The 19,590-nt window shown below is 43.7% G+C and overlaps 1 non-coding gene and 1 pseudogene across 1 annotated transcript; both read right to left on the reverse strand.

Moving 5' to 3' along the window:
• Positions 1 to 11,273: 11,273 nt before the first annotated feature.
• On the reverse strand, positions 11,274 to 11,346 carry LOC136152022 (small Cajal body-specific RNA 18; annotated as a pseudogene).
• Positions 11,347 to 11,421: 75 nt separating this feature from the next.
• On the reverse strand, positions 11,422 to 11,564 carry LOC136152025 (small Cajal body-specific RNA 17). The gene has a single exon (XR_010660181.1). It is a non-coding gene; the product is annotated as a small Cajal body-specific RNA 17 (non-coding RNA).
• Between the last annotated feature and the right edge of the window lie 8,026 nt (positions 11,565 to 19,590).

The raw sequence follows: 19,590 nt of genomic DNA on the forward strand, positions 1-19,590 counted from the left end.
AGAAAATAACAAAGATCAGTGCAGAAATCCTGGAGAAGGCAATGGCACCCCACTCCAGTACTCTTGCCTGGAAACCCCCATGGACGGTGGAGCCTGGTGGGCTGCAGTCCATGGAGTCGCTAAGAGTCGGACACAACTGAGCGACTTCACTTTCACTTTTCACTTTCATGCATTGGAGAAGGAAATGGTAACCCACTCCACTGTTCTTGCCTGGAGAATCCCAGGGACGGGGGAGTCTGGTGGGCTGCCATCTATGGGGCCGCACAGAGTCGGATACGACTGAAGCGACTTAGCAGCAGCAGCAGTGCAGAAATCCATTAAATAGAAAACAGAAAAACAGAGAATCGATGAAACTGAAAGCTGCTTCTTGAGAAAATCAACAAGATTGATAAACCTCTAGCCAGATTGGTCAGGAAAAAAGAAAATACAAATCACCAGTATTAGGAATGAAAGATTCTACATCACAACAGATTCTACAGATCATAAAAGAATAATAAAGGAATATTGGGAACAACATTTTGCAAATAAATTCAGTAACTTAGCTGAAATGGAAAATACATGGAAACAAAGACAAATTATCAAAGCACACTTAAGAGATAGATAAATGTATAGGACTTTAGGTTGAATTTATACCATCTTAACTTCAATGCAATACATTAACTCCTCCTATTCAATTCCACATCCCCCTTTAAGTTGGTATTGTTACAGATACATCTGTATATATTGCATGCATATTAACACATTCATAATTATGGTTTTATGCATCTATCTTTTAAACCATAAATGAATTAAAGAGGCATTACATACCCAAAATACAATAATACTAGCTTTTATTTTACTTTGTAGTTACCTTTATCAGTGAACTTTTTTTCTTTATATGACTTTGAGTTATCCAGTGACTTTTGGTTTTAGTCAGAATGACTCCCCTCGGGCTTCCCAGGTGGCTTATTGGTGGAAGAATCTGCCTGCCAATGCAGGAGACGCCAGTTCAATCCCTGGGACACCAAGATCCCCTGGAGGAGGAAATAGTAACCCACTCCAGTGGAATCCCATGGACAGAGGTGCCTGGTGGGCTACAGTCCACAGGGTCACAGAGTCAGACGTGACTGAGCATATATGCACAATATTTCTTGTAGGGCAGGTCTACTAACAACAATAGCTTTTTTTATCCAGGAATGTCTGAACTTCTCCTTAACAGTTTTTATGGATATAGAATTACTGGTTGACAGGATTTTTTCTTTTCCTGTCAGTTCTTTAAACATCATTCTACTAGTTTCTGGCCTTCATGGTTTCTGATGATAAATCAACTCTTAATCTTAGGATAGTAATTGTAATCACCATGGTAACCAATAAAAAATAAGTAGGAAATACATAGAAAAGGAAATGAAGAGGAAATCAAACACAAAAGAAGGCAGTACTGGGAGGACTGAGGGACAAAAAAGATGACAATATAGAAAACAGTACTATGGCAGAAGTCAGTCCCTCAATGTGAGTAGTCACTTTAAATGAAAATAGACTAAACTCACTAATTAAAAGAGATTGGTTACAGTGCACAATTTATGAATGAATTTATGCCACTCAGTTATATGTTTGAAATTACTAAAATGGTAAATTTTATGTATATTTTATCACTCACCAAAAAAAGCAGAATGGATTTTTTTTTTTCAGAATGGATTTTTAAATGATCCAGCAAGATTTGAATAAACATTTCCCCAAAGAAGACATGCAAATGGCCAAGTAAGTACATGAAAAGATGTTCAACATCACTAATCATTCAGCTCAGTTCAGTTCAGTCACTCAGTCGTGTCTGACTCTGCGCCCCATGGACTACGGAACGCCAGTCTTCCCTGTCCATCACCAACTCCCAGAGCTTGCTCAAACTCGTGTCCATTGAGTCAGTGATGCAATCCAACCATCTCATCCTCTGTTGTCCCTTTCTCCTCCTCCTTTCTCAATCTTTCCCAGCATCAGGGTCTTTCCCAATGAGTGAGTGGCATCAGGTGGCCAAAGTATTGAAGCTTCAGCTTCAGCATCAGTCCTTCCAATGACTATTCAAGACTGATTTCCTTTAGGAGGGACTGGTTGGATCTCCTTGCAGTCCAAGGGACTGTCAAGAGTCTTCTCCAACACCACAGTTCAAAAGCATCAATTCTTTGGCGCTCAGCTATCCTTATGGTCCCAATCTCACATCCATGTATACTACTGGAAAGAACATTGCTTTGACTATATGAATCTTTGTCAGTAAAGTAATGTCTCTACTTTTTCATATGCTGTCTAGGTTGGTCATAGCTTTTCTTCCAAGAAGCAAGCACCCTTCAGTTTCATGGCTGCAGTCACCATCCGCAGTGATTTTGGAGCCCAAGAAAATAAACTCTGTCACGGTTTCCATTGTTTCCCCATCTATTTGCCATGAAGGGATGGACCAGACGCCATGATCTTAGTTTTCTGAATGTTGAGCTTTATGCCAACTTTTTCACTCTCTTCTTTCACTTTCATCAATAGGCTCTTTAGTTCCTCTTCACTTTCTGCCATAAGGGTGTTTTCATTTGCATATTTGAGGTAATTGATATTTCTCTCTGCAATCTTGATTCCAGCTTGTGCTTCTTCCAGTCTGGCAGCGGGTTGACAATATACAGCCTTGACATACTCCTTTCCCTATTTGGGACCCAATCCGTTGTTCCTTATCCGGTTCGAACTGTTGCTTCTTGACCTGCATACAGATTTCTCAGGATGCAGGTAAGGTGGTCTGGTATTCCCCATCTCCTGAAGGATTTTCCAGTTTGTGATCTACAGTCAAAGGCTTTGGTGCAGTCAATGAAGCAGAAGATGTTTTTATCTGGAATTCTCTTGCTTTTTCTATGATCCAGTGGATGTTGGCAATTTGATCCCTGGGTCCTCTGCCTTTTCTAAATCCAGCTTGAACATCTGAAAATTCACAGTTCATGTACTATTGAAGCCTAGTTTGGAGAATTTTGAGCATTAATTTGCTAGCATGTGAAATGAGTACAATTGTGGAGTAGTTTGAACATTCTTTGACATTGCCTTTCTTTGGGATTGGAATGAAAAGAGGTGGGGAAGGATCCAAGTATATGCTGTTGTCAACAGACTTTAGACCGAAAGACACAAATAAGTTGAAAGTGAAAGAATGGAAAGATATTCTATATAAAGAATAATCAAAAGAGACCCAGGGTGGCTATACTCATCACAAAATAGATTTTAAGTTATAAACTGTTACTAGAGACAAAGGAGGGCATTTATATTGATACCAAGGTCAATTCATGAAGAAGCTTTAACAGTTACGTATACACTGAACAGGGCTCCCCAGGTGGCACCAGTGCTGAAGAACCCGCCTGCCAGTGCAGGAGACAAGAGACAGGGGTTCGGTCCCTGTGTCGGGATGATCTGCTGGAGGAGGGCATGGCAACCCATTCCAGTATTCTTGCCTGGAGAATCCCACGGACAGAGGAGCCTGGTGGGCTACAGAGAGTCAGATAGGACTGAAGCAAGTTAGCATGCATGCATACACCAACAACAGAGTCCCAAGATATACGAAGCAAACATTGACAGGATATACGAAGCAAACATTGACAGAAGGGAGAAACAGACAGCTCTACACTAACAGCTGGAGATTTCAATACCTTAATTTCAATAATGGAAGGAGTATCCTATACAGTTAGCAAAACCTAGACTGGGACCTGACTATGGCTCAGATCATGAACTCCTTATTGCCAAATTCATACTTAAATTGAAGAAAGTAGGGAAAATCACTAGACCATTCAGGTATGATCTAAATCAAATCCCTTATGATTATACAGTAGAAGTGAGAAATAGATTTAAGTGACTATATCTAATAAACTGCTTGATGAACTATGGATGGAGGTTCGTGACACTGTACAGGAGACAGGGATCAAGACCATCCCCAAGAAAAAGAAATGCAAAAAAGCAAAATGGCTGTCTGAGGAGGCCTTACAAATAGCTGTGAAAAGAAGAGAAGTGAAAAGCAAAGGAGAAAAGGAAAGATATACCCATTTGAATGCAGACTTCCAAAGAATAGCAAGGAGAGATAAGAAAGCCTTCCTCAGTGATCAGTGCAAAGAAATAAAGGAAAACGATAGAATGGGAAAGACTAGAGATCTCTTCAAGAAAATCAGAGATACCAAGGGAACATTTCAGGCAAAGATGGACTCAATAAAGGACAGAAATGGTATGGACCTAACAGAAGCAGAAAATATTAAGAAGAGGTGGCAAGAATACACAGAAGAACCATAAAAAAAGATCTTCATGACCCGGATAATCACAATGGTGTGATCACTCACCTAGAGCCAGACATCCTAGAATGTGAAGTCAAGTGAGCCTTAGGAAGCATCACTACGAATAAAGCTAAAAGAGGTGATGGAATTCCAGTTGAGCTATTTCAAATCCTAAAAGACAATGCTGTGAAAGTGCTGCACTCAATATGCCAGCAAATTTGGAAAACTCAGCAGTGACCACAGGACTGGAAAAGGTCAGTTTTCATTCCAATCTCAAAGAAAGGCAATGCCAAAGAATGCTCAAACTACTGCACTTTGCACTCATCTCACACACTAGTAGTTCAGTTCAGTCATTCAGTCGTGTCCGACTCTTTGCAACCCTGTGAATTGCAGCACATCAGGCCTCCCTGTCCATCACCAACTCCCGGAGTTTACTCAAACTCATGTCCATCGAGTCGGTGATGCCATCCAGCCATCTCATCCTCTGTCGTCCCCTTCTCCTCCTGCCCCCAATCCCTCCCAGCATCAGGGTCTTTTCCAATGAGTCAACTCTTTGCATCAGGTGGCCAAAGTACTGGAGTTTCAGCTTCAGCATCAGTCCTTCCAATGAATATTCAGGACTGATATCCTTTAGGATGGACTGGTTGGATCTCCTTGCAGTCCAAGGGACTCTCAAGAGTCTTCTCCAATACCACAGTTCAAAAACATCAATTTTTCGGCGCTCAGCTTTCTTCACAGTCCAACTCTCACATCCACTGGAAAAACCATAGCCTTGACTAGATGGACCTTTGTTGCAAAGTAATGTCTCTGCTTTTTAATGTGCTATCTAGGTTGGTCATAACTTTCCTTCCAAGGAGCAAGCGTCTTTTAATTTCATGGCTGCAGTCACCATCTGCAGTGATTTTGGAGCCCCCAAAAATAAAGTCTGACACTGTTTCCACTGTCGCCCCATCTATTTCCCATGAGGTGATGGGACCAGATACCATGATCTTAGTTTTCTGAATGTTAAGCTTTAAGCCAACTTTTTCACTCTCCTCTTTCACTTTCATCAAGAGGCTTTTCAGTTCCTCTTTACTCTCTGCCATAAGAGTGGTTTCATCTGCATATCTGAGGTTGATATTTCTCCCAGCAATCTTGATTCCAGCTTGTGCTTCTTCCAACCCAGCATTTCTCATGATGTACTCTGCATATAAGTTAAAACAAGTGGGGTGACAATATACAGCCTTGACATACTCCTTTTCCTATTTGGAACCAGTCTGTTGTTCCATGTCCAGTTCCAACTGTTGCTTCCTGACCTGCATACAGATTTCTCAAGAGGCAGGTCAGGTGGTCTGGTATTCTCATCTCTTTCAGAATTTTCCACAGTTTATTGTGATCCACACAGTCGAAGGCTTTGGCGTAGTCAATAAAGCAGAAATAGATGTTTTTCTGGAACTCTTTTGCTTTTTTGATGATCCAGCGGATATTGGCAATTTGATCTCTGGTTCCTCTGCCTTTTCTAAAATCAGCTTGAACATCTGGAAGTTCTTGGTTCACGTATTACTGAAGCCTGGTTTGGAGAATTTTGAGCATTACTTTACTAGCGTGTGAGATGAGTGCAATTGTGCGGTAGTTTGAGCATTCTTTGGGATTGCCTTTCTTTGGGATTCGAAAGAAAACTGGCCTTTTCCAGTCCTGTGGCCACTACTGAGTTTCCATATTTGCTGGCATATTGAGTGCAGCACTTTCACAGCATCATCTTTCAGGATTTGAAATAGCTCAACTGGAATTCCATCACCTCTTTTAGCTTTGTTTGTAGTGATGCTTTCTAAGGCCCACTTGACTTCACATTCTAGGATGTCTGGCTGTAGGTGAGTGATCACATCATTGTGATTATCTGGCTCATGAAGATCTTTTTGGTACAGTTCTTCTGTGTATTCTTGCCACCTCTTCTTAATATCTTCTGCTTCTGTTAGGTCCATACCATTTCTGTCCTTTATCAAACCCATCTTTGCCTGAAATGTTCCCTTGGTATCTCTCATTTTCTTGAAGAGATCTCTAATCTTTCCCATTCTGTTGTTTTCCTCTACTTCTTTGCATTGATCGCTGAGGAAGGCTTTCTTATCTCTCCTAGCTATTCTTTGGAACTCTGTATTCAAATGGGAATATCTTTCCTTTTCTCCTTTGCTTTTTGCTTCTCTTCTTTTCACAGCTATTTGTAAGGCCTCCTCAGACAGCCATTTTGCCTTTTTGCATTTCTTTTCCATGGGGATGGTCTTGATCCCTGTCTCCTGTACATGCTAGTAAAGTAATGCTCAAAATTCTCCAAGCCAGGCTTCAGCATTACGTGAACTGTGAACTTCCAGATGTTCAAGCTGGTTTTAGAAAAGGCAGAGGAACCAGAGATCAAATTGCCAATATCCGCTGGATCATCGAAAAAGCAAAAGAGTTCCAGAAAAACATCTATTTCTGCTTTATTGACTACGCCAAAGCCTTCGACTTTGTGGATCACCACAAACTGTGGAAAATTCTGAAAGAGATGGGAATACCAGACCACCTGACCTGCCTCTTGAGAAATCTGTATGCAGGTCAGGAAGCAACTGTTAGAACTAGAGATGGAACAACAGACTGGTTCCAAATAGCAAAAGGAGTATGTCAAGGCTGTATACTGTCACCCTGCTTATTTAATTTATATGCAGAGTACATCATGCAAAATGCTGGGCTGGATGAAGCACAAGCTGGAATCAAGGCTGCTTGGAGAAATATCAATAATCTCAGATATGCAGAGGACCTCACCCTTATGGCAGAAAGTGAAGAAGAACTAAAGAGCCTCTTGATGAAAGTGAAAGAGGAGAGTAGAAAAAGTTGGTTTAAAGCTCAACATTCAGAAAACTAAGATCATGGCATTGGGGGTCATCACTTCATGGCAAGTAGATGGGGAAACAGTAGCTTACTCCTTGGAAGGAAAGTTATGACCAACCTAGACAGCATATGAAAAAGCAGAGACATTACTTTGCCAACAGAGGTCCATCTAGTCAAAGCTATGGTTTTTCCAGTGGTTATGTATGGATGTGAGAGTTAGACTATAAAGAAAGCTGAGTGCCGAAGAATGATGCTTTTGAACTGTGGTGTTGGAGAAGACTCTTGAGAGTACGTTGGACTGCAAGATCAAACCAATCTATCCTAAAGGAAATCAGTCGTGAATGTTCACTGGAAGGACTGACGCTGAAGCTGAAACTCCAATACTTTGGCCACCTGATGCGAAGAACTGACTCCTTGGGAAAGACCCTGATGCTGGGAAAGATTGAAGGCAGGAAGAGAAGGAGATGAAAGAGGATGAGATGGTTGGATGGCATCACTGACTTGATGGATATGAGTTTGAGCAAGCTCTGTGAGTTGGTGATGGACAGGGAGGCCTGGTGTGCTACAGTCCATGGGGTCGCAAAGAGTCAGACACGACTGAGCAACTGAACTGACTGAACTGATCCTATACAGAAAATAAATTAGGAAATAGAGTACTTGAAAAACATTATAGGGCTTCTTTGGTGGCCCAGATGTTGAGAATCCTCCTTGCAATGCAGTGGATACTGGTTTGATCCCTGGACCAGGAAGATCCCACACATCTCAGAGCAACTAAGCCCATGTGCCACAACTAGAGAACGCACACACTCTAGAGCCTTGAGCCACAACTACTGAAACTTGTGTGCTTAAGAGTCCATGCTCTGCAACAAGAGAAGCCGCTGCAACAAGAAGCCCACAGAGAGCAACTAGAGAGTAGCCCCAGCTTGCCATAACTACAGAAAAGCCCGTGTACAGCAACAAAGACCCAGTGTAGCCAAAAATAAAACTAATTGAATTTAAAAAAAAAATCCCACTGTAAATCAACTAGACCTTACAGACATACATACAGAACACTTCTTCCAAAGAATATGCATTGTTCTCAAGTACACATGGAGCTTTCTCCTGGATAGATCATATGTTAGGCCACAAAACAAACTTTAATAAATGTTAAAACCTATCAAAGAAAGACTCAGGACCTGATGGCTTCACTGATGAATTATACCAAAAATCTAAAGAAGAATCCACATCAATCCTTCTCAAACTCTTCCAAAAACTTGAACAAAAGGGACCACTTCCTAACTCCTAACTTAGCATTGCCCTCTTACTAAAGTCCCCTTGAGGCTCAGCTGGTAAAGGGGTGGGGAGGGAGGTGGGAGGGTGGTTCAGGATGGGGAACACATATAAATCCATGTTTGATTCATGTTAATGTATGGCAAAAACCACTACAATATTGTAAAGTAATTAGCCTCCAACTAATAAAAATAATTGGGGAAAGATTTTTTTAATAAAGACAAAATATAAGTTAAAAAAAGAATCTGCCTGCAATGTGGTAGACCTGGGTTCGATCCCTGGGTTGGGAAGATCCCCTGGAGAAGGGAAAGGCTACCCACTTCAGTATTCTGGCTTAGAGAATTCCATGGGGTCACAAAGAGTCAGACACAACTGAGTGACTTTCACTTCACTTCAGTTCACTTACCAAAGCCAAACAAACACACAAAACTACAGATCAATATCTCATTAATATAGATGTAAGGCAATAAAAGAATTCTGAATAAATTTAAGAGAATTGAAATCATACAAAGTATGTTCTCTGAATGCAGTGGATTGAATTTAGAAATCAGTAACAGAAGGAAAACTGGAAAATTAGCAAATATGCAGAGAGTAAACAACACACTCATTTAAAAACCAATGGGTTAAAGAAGAAATCACTAAGGAGATTAGAAAATACTTTGAGACAAATGAAGACATACCCAAACTTACAAGATACAGTAAAAGCAGTACTCAGTGGGAAATCTACAGTTATAAATGCTTATATTAATAGAAGATCTCAGATCAACAACCTGCCTTTGAACCTTAAGGAACCAGGAAAAGAAAAGCAAATTAAAGGAAAGAAGGAAATAAGATACAGCACAAATAAACATGGGAAGTGGGGAACAACAGAGAATTGACAAAATCAAAAATTAGTTCTTTGAAAATATAAAAAAATTGAAAAGACTTTAGTTAGACTAAAAAAAATACAAGATGAAAATAACAAATCAGAAATGAAAGCAGAAATGAAAAGGATTATAAGGGAACATTATGAACTATTATATGCAAACAAGGTAATCTGGATGAAATTGACAAATTCCTAAATTATTAAAACTGATTCAAGAACAAATAGAAATTCTCTACATACCTATAGTAAGAAGATTGGATCAGTAATCAAAAATATCCTGACAAAGAAAAATCAGGACTAGATATCCTCATTTGCCAATTCTACCAAACATTTGAAGAAGGATTAACATTAATCTTATTCCAACTTTTCCAAAAACTAGAGTACGGGAACAGTTTCTGTGAGGACAACATTATCCTGATACCAAGGCCAGAAAAAGATTCCATAAGAAAACTATAGACCAATACTCCTAATGACATAGGTACAAAAATCTTCAATAAAATACTAGCAGACCAAATCCAATGGCACATTAAAAAAGATTACACACAATGACCAAATGGGATTTATCCTAGGAAGGCAAGGGGGGGGTTTCAACTATAGGAAAATCAATGTCATATAGCACATTAATAGGACAAAGGAAAACAACCACATAATCAATTCAATAGATACAAAAAAGCATGTGACAAGATGGTAATGATAACCCTATATGCAAAACAGAAAAAGAGACACAGAAGTACAGAACAGACTTTTGAACTCTGTGGGAGAAGGTGAGGGTGGGATGTTTCAAAAGAACAGCATGTATATTATCTATGGTGAAACAGATCACTAGCCCAGGTGAGATGCATGAGAGGAGTGCTCGGGCCTGGTGCACTGGGAGGACCCAGAGGAGTCGGGTGGAGAGGGAGGTGGGAGGGGGGATCGGGATGGGGAAAACGTGTAACTCTATGGCTGATTCATGTCAATGTATGACAAAACCCACTGAAATGTTGTGAAGTAATTAGCCTCCAACTAATAAAATAAAACTTAAAAAAAAAAAAAAGCATGTGACAAAAAAAAAATCAACATCCTTTCATGATAAAAACACAAGTAGGGGCTTCTCTGGCGGTCCAGTGGTTAAGAATCTGCCTTGCAACGCAGGGGACACTGGTTCGATCCCTGGACCAAGAAGATCCCATTAAGCCCGGGCACCACAGCTACCAGGCTCTAGAGCCCACGACTGCAGCTACTGAGCCCATGTGCCTAGAGCCCATGCTCCACAACAAGAAGTCCCCACTCACCTCAACCAGAGCAAGCCCATGCAAAGCAACGAAGACCCAGTGCAGCCAAAAAAGCAAAAACACTGGGACTCCCCTAGGAGTCCAGTAGTTAGGACTTGGCACACCTAGTGCAGTGGGCACAAGTTTGATCCCTGGTGGGGGAACCAAGATCCCATGTTACACATTGCGTGGCCAAAGCAAAAAACAAAAACACAGCAATCTATAAATAGAAGGATAGCCTTTTCCGCAAATGGTGCTGGAACGACTGGATATCTGTATGCAAAAATTACCAACATGAATTCACAGCTTGCAATATATACAGATTCTGATGCATAATTCTATTATATGAAACTCTAGCAAACACAAACTATACTGACAGAAAGCAGATTAGAAAGTGTGAGAGTTGGGTGAGGGGGATCACAAAGAGACACAAAGGAATCTTGGGGAGTGAGGGATAGATCCATTACCTTGGTTATCATAGTTTCCTTTGAACACATCTGTCAAGACATATTAAATTATACACTTTATGTGCAGCTTATTTTATGTTAATTATAGCTCGATACAGTTTTAAAAATATGAAGAGTAAAGAATGCCTCAACAGGGACTTCTCTGGTGGTCCAATGGCTAAGACTCTGTGCTCTCAGTGCAGGGGGCCCAGGTTCCATCCCTCGTAGGGGAACTAGATCCCACATGCTGCAACTAAGACCTAGCCTGGCCAAATAAATAAAAAATAAAAGAATGCCTCAATAAATACGGACCAGTGCATGTTTATTTTATTTATTTATTTATTTATTTATTTTTTAATTTTTTTAAATTTATTCTAGTTCCCAGAACTCAGATTGCGCAGTGGTCACGTCATCATCGACCAGGGCTCGCAGAGCGGCAGGGGCCACCCTAACCACACCCAAACCTTAGCCTAACTGCCTCCCCCTAACCTCTCAGCCCCCGGGTCCCTGGCCCCATTTCGCCTGACACGTTTTCATAATCCTCTCAGGCTCCGGGCCGGCGGCGCCGCCAGCCACGGGGCCCGATCATATAAGGAAAATATTGCAGCCTCATCCGGGGGCTGCATCGTGAACCCGGGGGCGCCCTGTCCCCTATGCCACTCGCTACACCCACACTTGCAAACCTCCCGGCCCCTCTTTGCACGCCCGGACCTCCCACATGTTTATTTTATAAACGAGTTAATGAGAGGTGAGTTGGTTGGCCAATGCCCAGGGATTGGGAAGGGGGAGACTACACAAAGAGAAAGGGACCACGACTGTACAGAATCTTGCTGGCCACCATCACGTTGCCCAGGCTTAGCCTTTCCAGGCTGGCCCCAACTGCCCTGACCCCACGACTAGCCAGTCTTGTGGCTTCAGCTGAGTCACTCAACACCTTGGAATCTCAGAGTCTCTGACTCCAAAATGTAACTAATAATACCCACCTCATAAATAAGCTTACTGTTGACTGAAAGAAATGACATTTATGGGGGAATTCCCTGGCAGTCCAGTGGTTAGGTCTCTGCACTTTGATTGCTGAGGGCCCAGGTTCAATCCCTGGTCGGGAAAAAATAAGATCCCACAAGCCATGCATGGCAAAGTCCAAAAAAAAGGGGGAGATTAAACATTAGGTAAATAATAACCTGCTCCATAAATGTAAAGGACTACAAAACAATCTGACTAGTTATTTTTATTTTTTAATATTTATTTTTATTTATTTGGCTGCATAGAGTCTTAGTTGTGGCATGTGGGATCTAGTTCCCTGACCGGGGATCGAACCCAGCCCCCCTGTATCAGGAGCACAGTCTTAGCCACTGGACCACCAGGGAATTTCCTTACTGGTTATTTTTAAAAACTTATTTATCTGGCTGTGCTGGGTCTTATTTGCAGCATGCAATATCTTTAGTTGCAGCATGAGAACTCTCAGTTGCAGCATGTGGAACCCAGTTCGCCGACCAGGGATTGACACCAGGCCCCTGCCCCAGGGGCGTGGAATCTTAGCCACTGCACCACAGGGGAAGCCGCCTGGCTCTTTCTTACACTGGCTCACTTCTTTCTGTGCAGTTACCCGGTGTTCTGCGTGTGTCTTCTCTTTTCCCACCTCCATACCTGTGGTTCAGCTATTTTTCCACTGCTTCCAGAGACCCATGGGCCTCTTTTGGGAGGGTGGAGCAGGGAGCTGTTCCAAGAGTGGAAGACAAGCTTCTGAGACACCGCCCAGTGGAGCGGCCCTCACCCCAGGGTCCATCGGGTGGAGGCAGAAAGAGATCCCACAGACCCCGCCCCAGACATTGTGACATTACTGGCAGCCTGAGCAGGGGAGGTTTGGGACTCTCTCCACTTCAGGGTTCCTACTGGTCACCCCTTGACAGCACCAGAAACCTGACTTCAAGGTACTTGCCTCCCTCCAGCTTTCTCTGACCTACACCTGACCTACTTTCCCCTATCCTCTAGCCTCCAGGCTTCAGTTCATCAACAGTGAGTCAGGGATCAAAGTACCTGCCTCTCAGGTTAGATGTGAAGGTCAGGGCCCTGGCCCTTAGCCCTGTACAAGCAGTAAGAGACCAAGGAACTGTCTGAACTGATGGGAGAGTACTTGGTACAGTGGAGAGCACTCATCAAATAATACTAGTTGTTATAATTGGTCCACTCAATTTTCTCAGATCAAGTTCCCTCCAAGTAAAACAAATTCCACTCGACCCCACCTCCAAACTGCAAACACTCACAATGGCCTTTCCCCAGTTTCAACCTATCTTGGCCTTCCTTGCCTGTCTCAGACAGCCCTGCTGGAAGTGACCAGTCAGTCCTCCATGAGCCCCTGCCCTCAGTCTGGGGAAGTTCACAGGATACTGGGCTGAGAAATCAGGGGAGTAGAAGGAACTGGGGAGAGTACAACACGTGTGAATTCTGAAGCAGTGCAGTGATAAATGGTGCATTTGGAGAACTGCAGAAAGTTCTATGAGGCGAGGGGAGAAAAAGGGCAAGGCAGGTGGCAGAAATGAGTCAGGAGAAGTAGGCAGGAGCTAAATCACAAAACATTTTGGGTACTCTAAGGTACTGGCTTCCTTGGTAGCTCAGCTGATAAAGAGTCGGCCTACAATTCGGGAGACCTGGTTCAATCCCTGGGTTGGGATGATCCCCAAGGGAAGGCAACCCACTCCAGTCTTGTCTGGAGAATTCCATGGACAGAAGAGTCTGGCAGGCTACAGTCCATGCGGTTGCAGAGAGTTAGACACGACTGAGTGACTTACATTCCAGGGTATTAGAACTTTACTCTGAAAGCTGTGGCTGGGAGAACCAGAAGTGTAGCCAGGACAGTGTAGGGGGTGGGGGGAGCAGGGAGGGAAGTGAAGTCAGGGAGAAAATAAGTGGCCTTTGCACTTGTCAATGTGACAGTCACGAGCCATTGACAGGTGGCACTGCAGGCTTTCTAGAGGGGACGCATGAACCCAGAGTGACCCCACAGGACATGGTTTTCTTTGGACAGCCTCAGCTCTTCCATCAGAGGGGTGAATTCAGGATTGGGATTCTGTAGGGGGGCTGCAGTGGGAGAAGATGGCACAAGAAAGACTAAATAAATAATGGTGAATGAATGAATGAGGAAGTGATGGACGGGGGGTTAGACTCAGCACCGGCTGGACAGTGTTTGGTATCCAGAGTGGGATAACCACTAAAATAAAAAAAGATATTTTCATGTCCACAGAACTGGAATAGCTGGTTCTTTACAGCATGGCCAGAGATGTGTATTCTCTGCTTAGGGTTTCAGTCTCCAATACTGGTGAAAAGTCCCTTCCCACTTTGTCTATTTCCCAATCTATAAAGTGAGAGGATTAGACGGGATGATTTCCTAATATCCTTCTACCCCGCCGCACAATGACGCACCGCTGTTCACTGTTGCCTTATCTTTATCCTTTTCTCATCTACCCAAGGGTCATGACTGCCCGTACACTGGCTCTCAATGCATGTTCACCGAGGTCTTGATGGTCTCTGTCACACAGACACGTGGCCGTGTACTGGCGTCTCGTCAGTGCCCCATCTGTCGGCTGAGTGGCGGTGATTCCACAAGGAAGTCCTCAGGTGCAAAATCATTCACCACTTCCTGATTTCAGTTTCTCCTAGCTCCGATCCAACTTACACACTAAAGTGACCAGGAGAAAGTACTACTGAGTGGGTGAGCAGGCAGCTTCCGCAATCAGACCCCTTGGGTTTGACTACAGTTACTCCATGTATTACCTGTGTGACCCTGTATATATTATTTGGCTTCTGTATTTTTTCCTAAAAGCTTTGACTCATCTTACACATTTGTATAAAGCCAAAAAAATTAAGAGACACTTGTTCCTTGGAAGAAAAGCTATGGCAAACCTAGACAGCATATTAAAAAGCAGAGATATTACTGTGCCAACAAAGGTCTGTTTAGTCAAAACTATGGTTTTTCCAGTAGTCATATATGGATGTGAGAGTTGGACCATAAAGAAAGCTGGGCACCAAAGAATTGACGCTTTTGAACTGTGATGTTGGAAAAGACTCTTGAGAGTCCCTTGGACTGCAAGGAAATCAAACCCATCAATCCTAAAGGGAATCAGTTGTAAATATTCATTGGAAGGACTGATGCTGAAGCTGAAACTCTAAACTTTGGCCACCTGATGTGAAGGACTGATTCACTCGAAAAGACCCTGATGCTGGGAAAGATGAAAGGCAGGAGCAGAAGGGGATGACAGAGGATGAGATGCTTGGATGGCATCACCAACTTGATGGACATGAGTTTGAGCAAGCTCTCAGAGTTGGTGAGGGACAGAGAAGCCTGGCGTGCTGCAGTCCATGGGGTTGCAAAGAGTCAGACACAACTGAGCGAATGAACTGACTGACACATTTGAGAGTTTATTTTCATTGTATGGTGTGAGGTAGGGATCTAAATTTGTCTTTTTCCCACTTGGTTAGCCAATTACGGCAACACCACTTACTGAAGGACCAATCCTTTTCCTACTCAGGTGCATGTTTTCTCTGGCTCTCACTATATTCCCACATACACATATAGGTCTGTTTCTATTTAGTTTCCTAATTCACTTCTCTGTCTGGTTATTCCCATTTATCACCTTGTTTCAGTTACTATGTCTTTATATTAAGTCTTGACACTGATAGAACACAGGGCTTCCCTATAGTTCTGTTTTTCCTTGTAGTTTTTCAAAACTGTCTTAGACATCCTCGGCACTTTACATTGTGAATTTTAGAATTAGTTTGTCCAGTTCCTCTAAAAAGCAGTTTGCCAAAAAAAAAAAAAAAAAAAAAAGAGCTACCACATATGACCCTGCAATCACACTCCTGGGCATATATCCGGAGAAGAACATGATCCAAAAGGATACATGCACCCTGATGTTCGTCACAGCACTGTTCACAACAGACAAGACACGGAAGCAGCCTCAATGTCCATCGACAGGGGAATGGATAAAGAAGATGTGGTACACATACACAATGGATATTACTCAGCCATCATAAAGGATGAAATAATGCCATTTGTAGCAACATGGATGGACCTAGACATTGTCAGACTGAGTGAAGTTAAGTCAGAGGAGGAGAAATACCCAATGACATCCTTTATATGTGGAATCTAAAAAGAAATGATTCAAATGAACTTGTTCACAAAACAGAAACAGACTCACAGAGAATGAACTTAACGGTTGCCGGGGGAAGGGTGGGGGGAGGGGATAGTTAGGGAGTTGTGAATGGACAGGTACACACTGCTGTATTTAAAATAAGTAACCAACAAGCATCTACTGTAGAGCACATGGAACTCTCCTCAATGCTTCCTGGCAGCCTGGACGGGAGGGGAGTTTGGGGGAGAATGGATACAAGTGTATGCCTGGCTGAGTTACTTTGCTGTTCATCTGAAACTATCACTTAATTGGCTATACCCCAACACAGAATAAAAAGTTAAAAAAACTCAACCGTCCCTAGGCCTCCGTTTCCTTTACCACACACAGGTGGTGATCAAAGCTCCTATGTGCAAGGACAGCAAAGACGAAACGTGAAGCGGTGAACACATCGCCTGGCACGAAGGCCTGGAACACAACCCAGGAGCATCAGTGCATAGTAATGTCATCTTCCCCAAATGCCCAATCCCACGCAGTCACTGCTGTTTCAAAACCTCTGTTGGCTTCCCAGTCATGCGGAGGCAAGTTCAAGCTGTCAGCCAAGCCACCTGACCCCAGCTGACCTTTCCCATGGCACCCTCTGCCTACCCCCCACCTCCCCACCACTGCTATCACGTTCCAGCCCCAGAAAACTCGCTGTTAGCCTAGCGCCGTGTCCTTGCACACGCTGTCCTCTTGGTGAGAATTCCTTCACCCCACATGAATCCTCTCAGATTGTGGCTCTTCTGATGGAGTTAGTCACTCTCTCTGCCTTCTATTGCATTTGTCACTTTGCACTGTGACTGTGTCTTATTTAGTGAACTCAGCACAGCCCTTGGCATTTCCCAAATAGGTGTTCACTCTCAGCCACTATCTAATGATCACATATCAACTCTGGTGTCACATACATACCATCATTATTTCTTAATTCTTTTTAATTATTTAATTAATTTATTTGACTGTACCTGGTCTTAGTTGTGGCATATGAGATCTTAGTTCCCTGACTAGGGATCGAACCCACGCACCCTGCATTGGGAGCATGGAGTCCCAGTCACTGGGCCACCAGAGAAGTCCCCACTCCTTCACTTATGTAATGCTTGTGACAACCCCACAAAGTAGACTTCTCCCCCACTGAACAGGAAAAAATGGGAACAGTAACTTACCCAAGATCACAGAGCTTGTCAACAGATGAACTGAGGTCTCCCCCTGGTCTAATTCCAATGCTCACACCTTCTGTCACAGCCAACAGCTTTCCCTCTGGTCTCTCTTTCCTGAATCTCACTCATCCCATGCTTCCATGGTCCTCCTGCCCGAGCTCTCTCCATCAGCCCCTCTTACAGTACCCCCAAATGCTCACCTCCCTAGGCTGTCATCTCTTCCACTTCATGCCATCTGTCACCCAAGTCACTATCTCCGTGAGGACTGTGTGTCCTGGGTTGAGCACATTGCTGGTATTCAGGCCACAGAACATGGAGCCTCGTGGCTGCATCCGCAGATGCTAACGTATCTCCTTAGCTGGGTGTCACAAGACCAAGGAGATAAAATAAACCTTTCACATCTCAAATGTGTCTGAAACCAGAAAGTAAACAATTCCATGGTTTATAACAACAGAGTTTCTTGGGCACAATTACCAGGTCTCCAGAAAGAATGGGAGCTAGCCTGACGGGTTTGGGCAGGAATTCTGCCAACTCAATCTGGCTTGGATGGTCAAAGCTGCTACCTCACAATAACAAAGCACGTAGGAAGTGTGATGCATTGGGCAGTGCTATCCCCAGTGCTGGTTCCAGCAATGTCAGAGCTGTGTTCGTGTTCTTTGGGTTAATTTCCTCTCGTCACTCATGCTCAAGGTTTGGGGGCCTCCTGAGATTTCTCTCTCACTTGCCCTCTTTCCTGCAGGCTATTAGAAGACTGGGCTGGAATAAAATAATCCCAAAGTTTGTATTTACCCTGAAAACGAAGAGAACAGTCAACAAACAGTGAATGTGATGGGGACGAGTCACCTTTAGAATGGCCCATCATGAGACTTCCCTGGTGGCCCACTAGTTAAGAATCCACCTCCCAATGCAGGGTACCCGGGTTTGATCCCTGGTCAGGGAGCTAAGATCCCACACACTGCAGGGCAGTGCACAAGTCCATGTGCTACAACGAAGATTCCATTATGTCGCAACTAAGACCTGCTGTAGCCAAATAAAAAAGAAAAAAAAAGACCTGACGTGGGCCAAGTGGAGAGTTTCCCCAGATCCCGAGCAGAGGCACCCACTTGGTGGTTGCCTGCATGTATCACTTGCATCAGTGGTTTATAGTTCATACCCTCACTGCACACACTGAATCTGGCAAAACAAAGGCTCCTTTGATAGGTGAAGGGAGGGTGATCATCATGGGATAAAGGCGGCCTGCAGAATCAGAATCTGAGGAGGAAAGGGTATCCTGACCAGTTGTTAGGAAATCTGCCCTGTGGTTGAATGAAGTAATCAGATTACAATTATTCAGCAACCAAATTACTGGCTACCTACCCAGATAGCTGGTGCACTCAGGTAACTTGGTTTGACATTTATCATCATATAAACGAGCCAACTGGCATCCAGGCACCTACACCTCAGTCTCTTACGAGTTAGATTCATGTGAGTCTCGTCCTGGTAGTGACTCTCCGGGTACACAGACATCAAGTTTCTTGGCTTACAAACCTTGGCCAGTGGTGATGCTACCAGAGTTCCAGAGACGCCAGCTGCCCTCAGCAGATAAACGGGTTTATCTGATGGTGACACGCTGCTTGTTCTTGCTTCACCAGCCCTTTCTCCATCCCCAGGCCCACCCCCTGAGTCTGCATGGCCTGGCATCATCATAAGCTTCCGGCAGCTCCTTTCCAACCTCTCCTGCTGCCTCTTCAAACACAGCTGGTTCTACATGACTGCCCTGCTCAAGAGCACTTCACATGTCTGGAGCCAAACTCCTAGATCTGGCTTTTAGGGGTTTTCCCTAATTTGGTCTCGTCATGCTTTATTTTTCATTATGGCCCCCTAATGTCTTGGGAGGACTGATGTTGAAGCTGAAACTCCAAATTTTGGCCATCTGATGCAAAGAGCTGACTCATTTAAAAAGACCCTGATGTTGGGAAATACTGAAGGTGGGAGCAAAAGGGGATGACAGAGGATGAGATGGTTAGATGGCATCACTGACCCAATGGACATGAGTTTGGGTAAACTCTGGGAGTTGGTGATGGGACAGGGAGGCCTGGCGTGCTGCGGTTCATGGGGTCGCAGAGAGTCGGACACGACTGACTGTGCAACTGAACTGAACTGAATGCCTATCATCTGTCTTTGACCTGGGGACAAAGCTCACTTCATGCTGCTCTCTCCCTGGCAACACCCTGTCTGTTCTCTGCAAGTTCTCCCAGCGTGCTTTGCGCTGTTTCAGCCCTTCCTGACTCCACCACACCCAACTCCTGCTTCCACACAGGAGAGCACCTCTGGGTGTGGCTCACCTCTGTCCCCTCACGCCCCT

The sequence above is a fragment of the Muntiacus reevesi genome, chromosome 20, assembly GCF_963930625.1.
Source record: "Muntiacus reevesi chromosome 20, mMunRee1.1, whole genome shotgun sequence".
Lineage (NCBI taxonomy): Eukaryota > Metazoa > Chordata > Mammalia > Artiodactyla > Cervidae > Muntiacus > Muntiacus reevesi.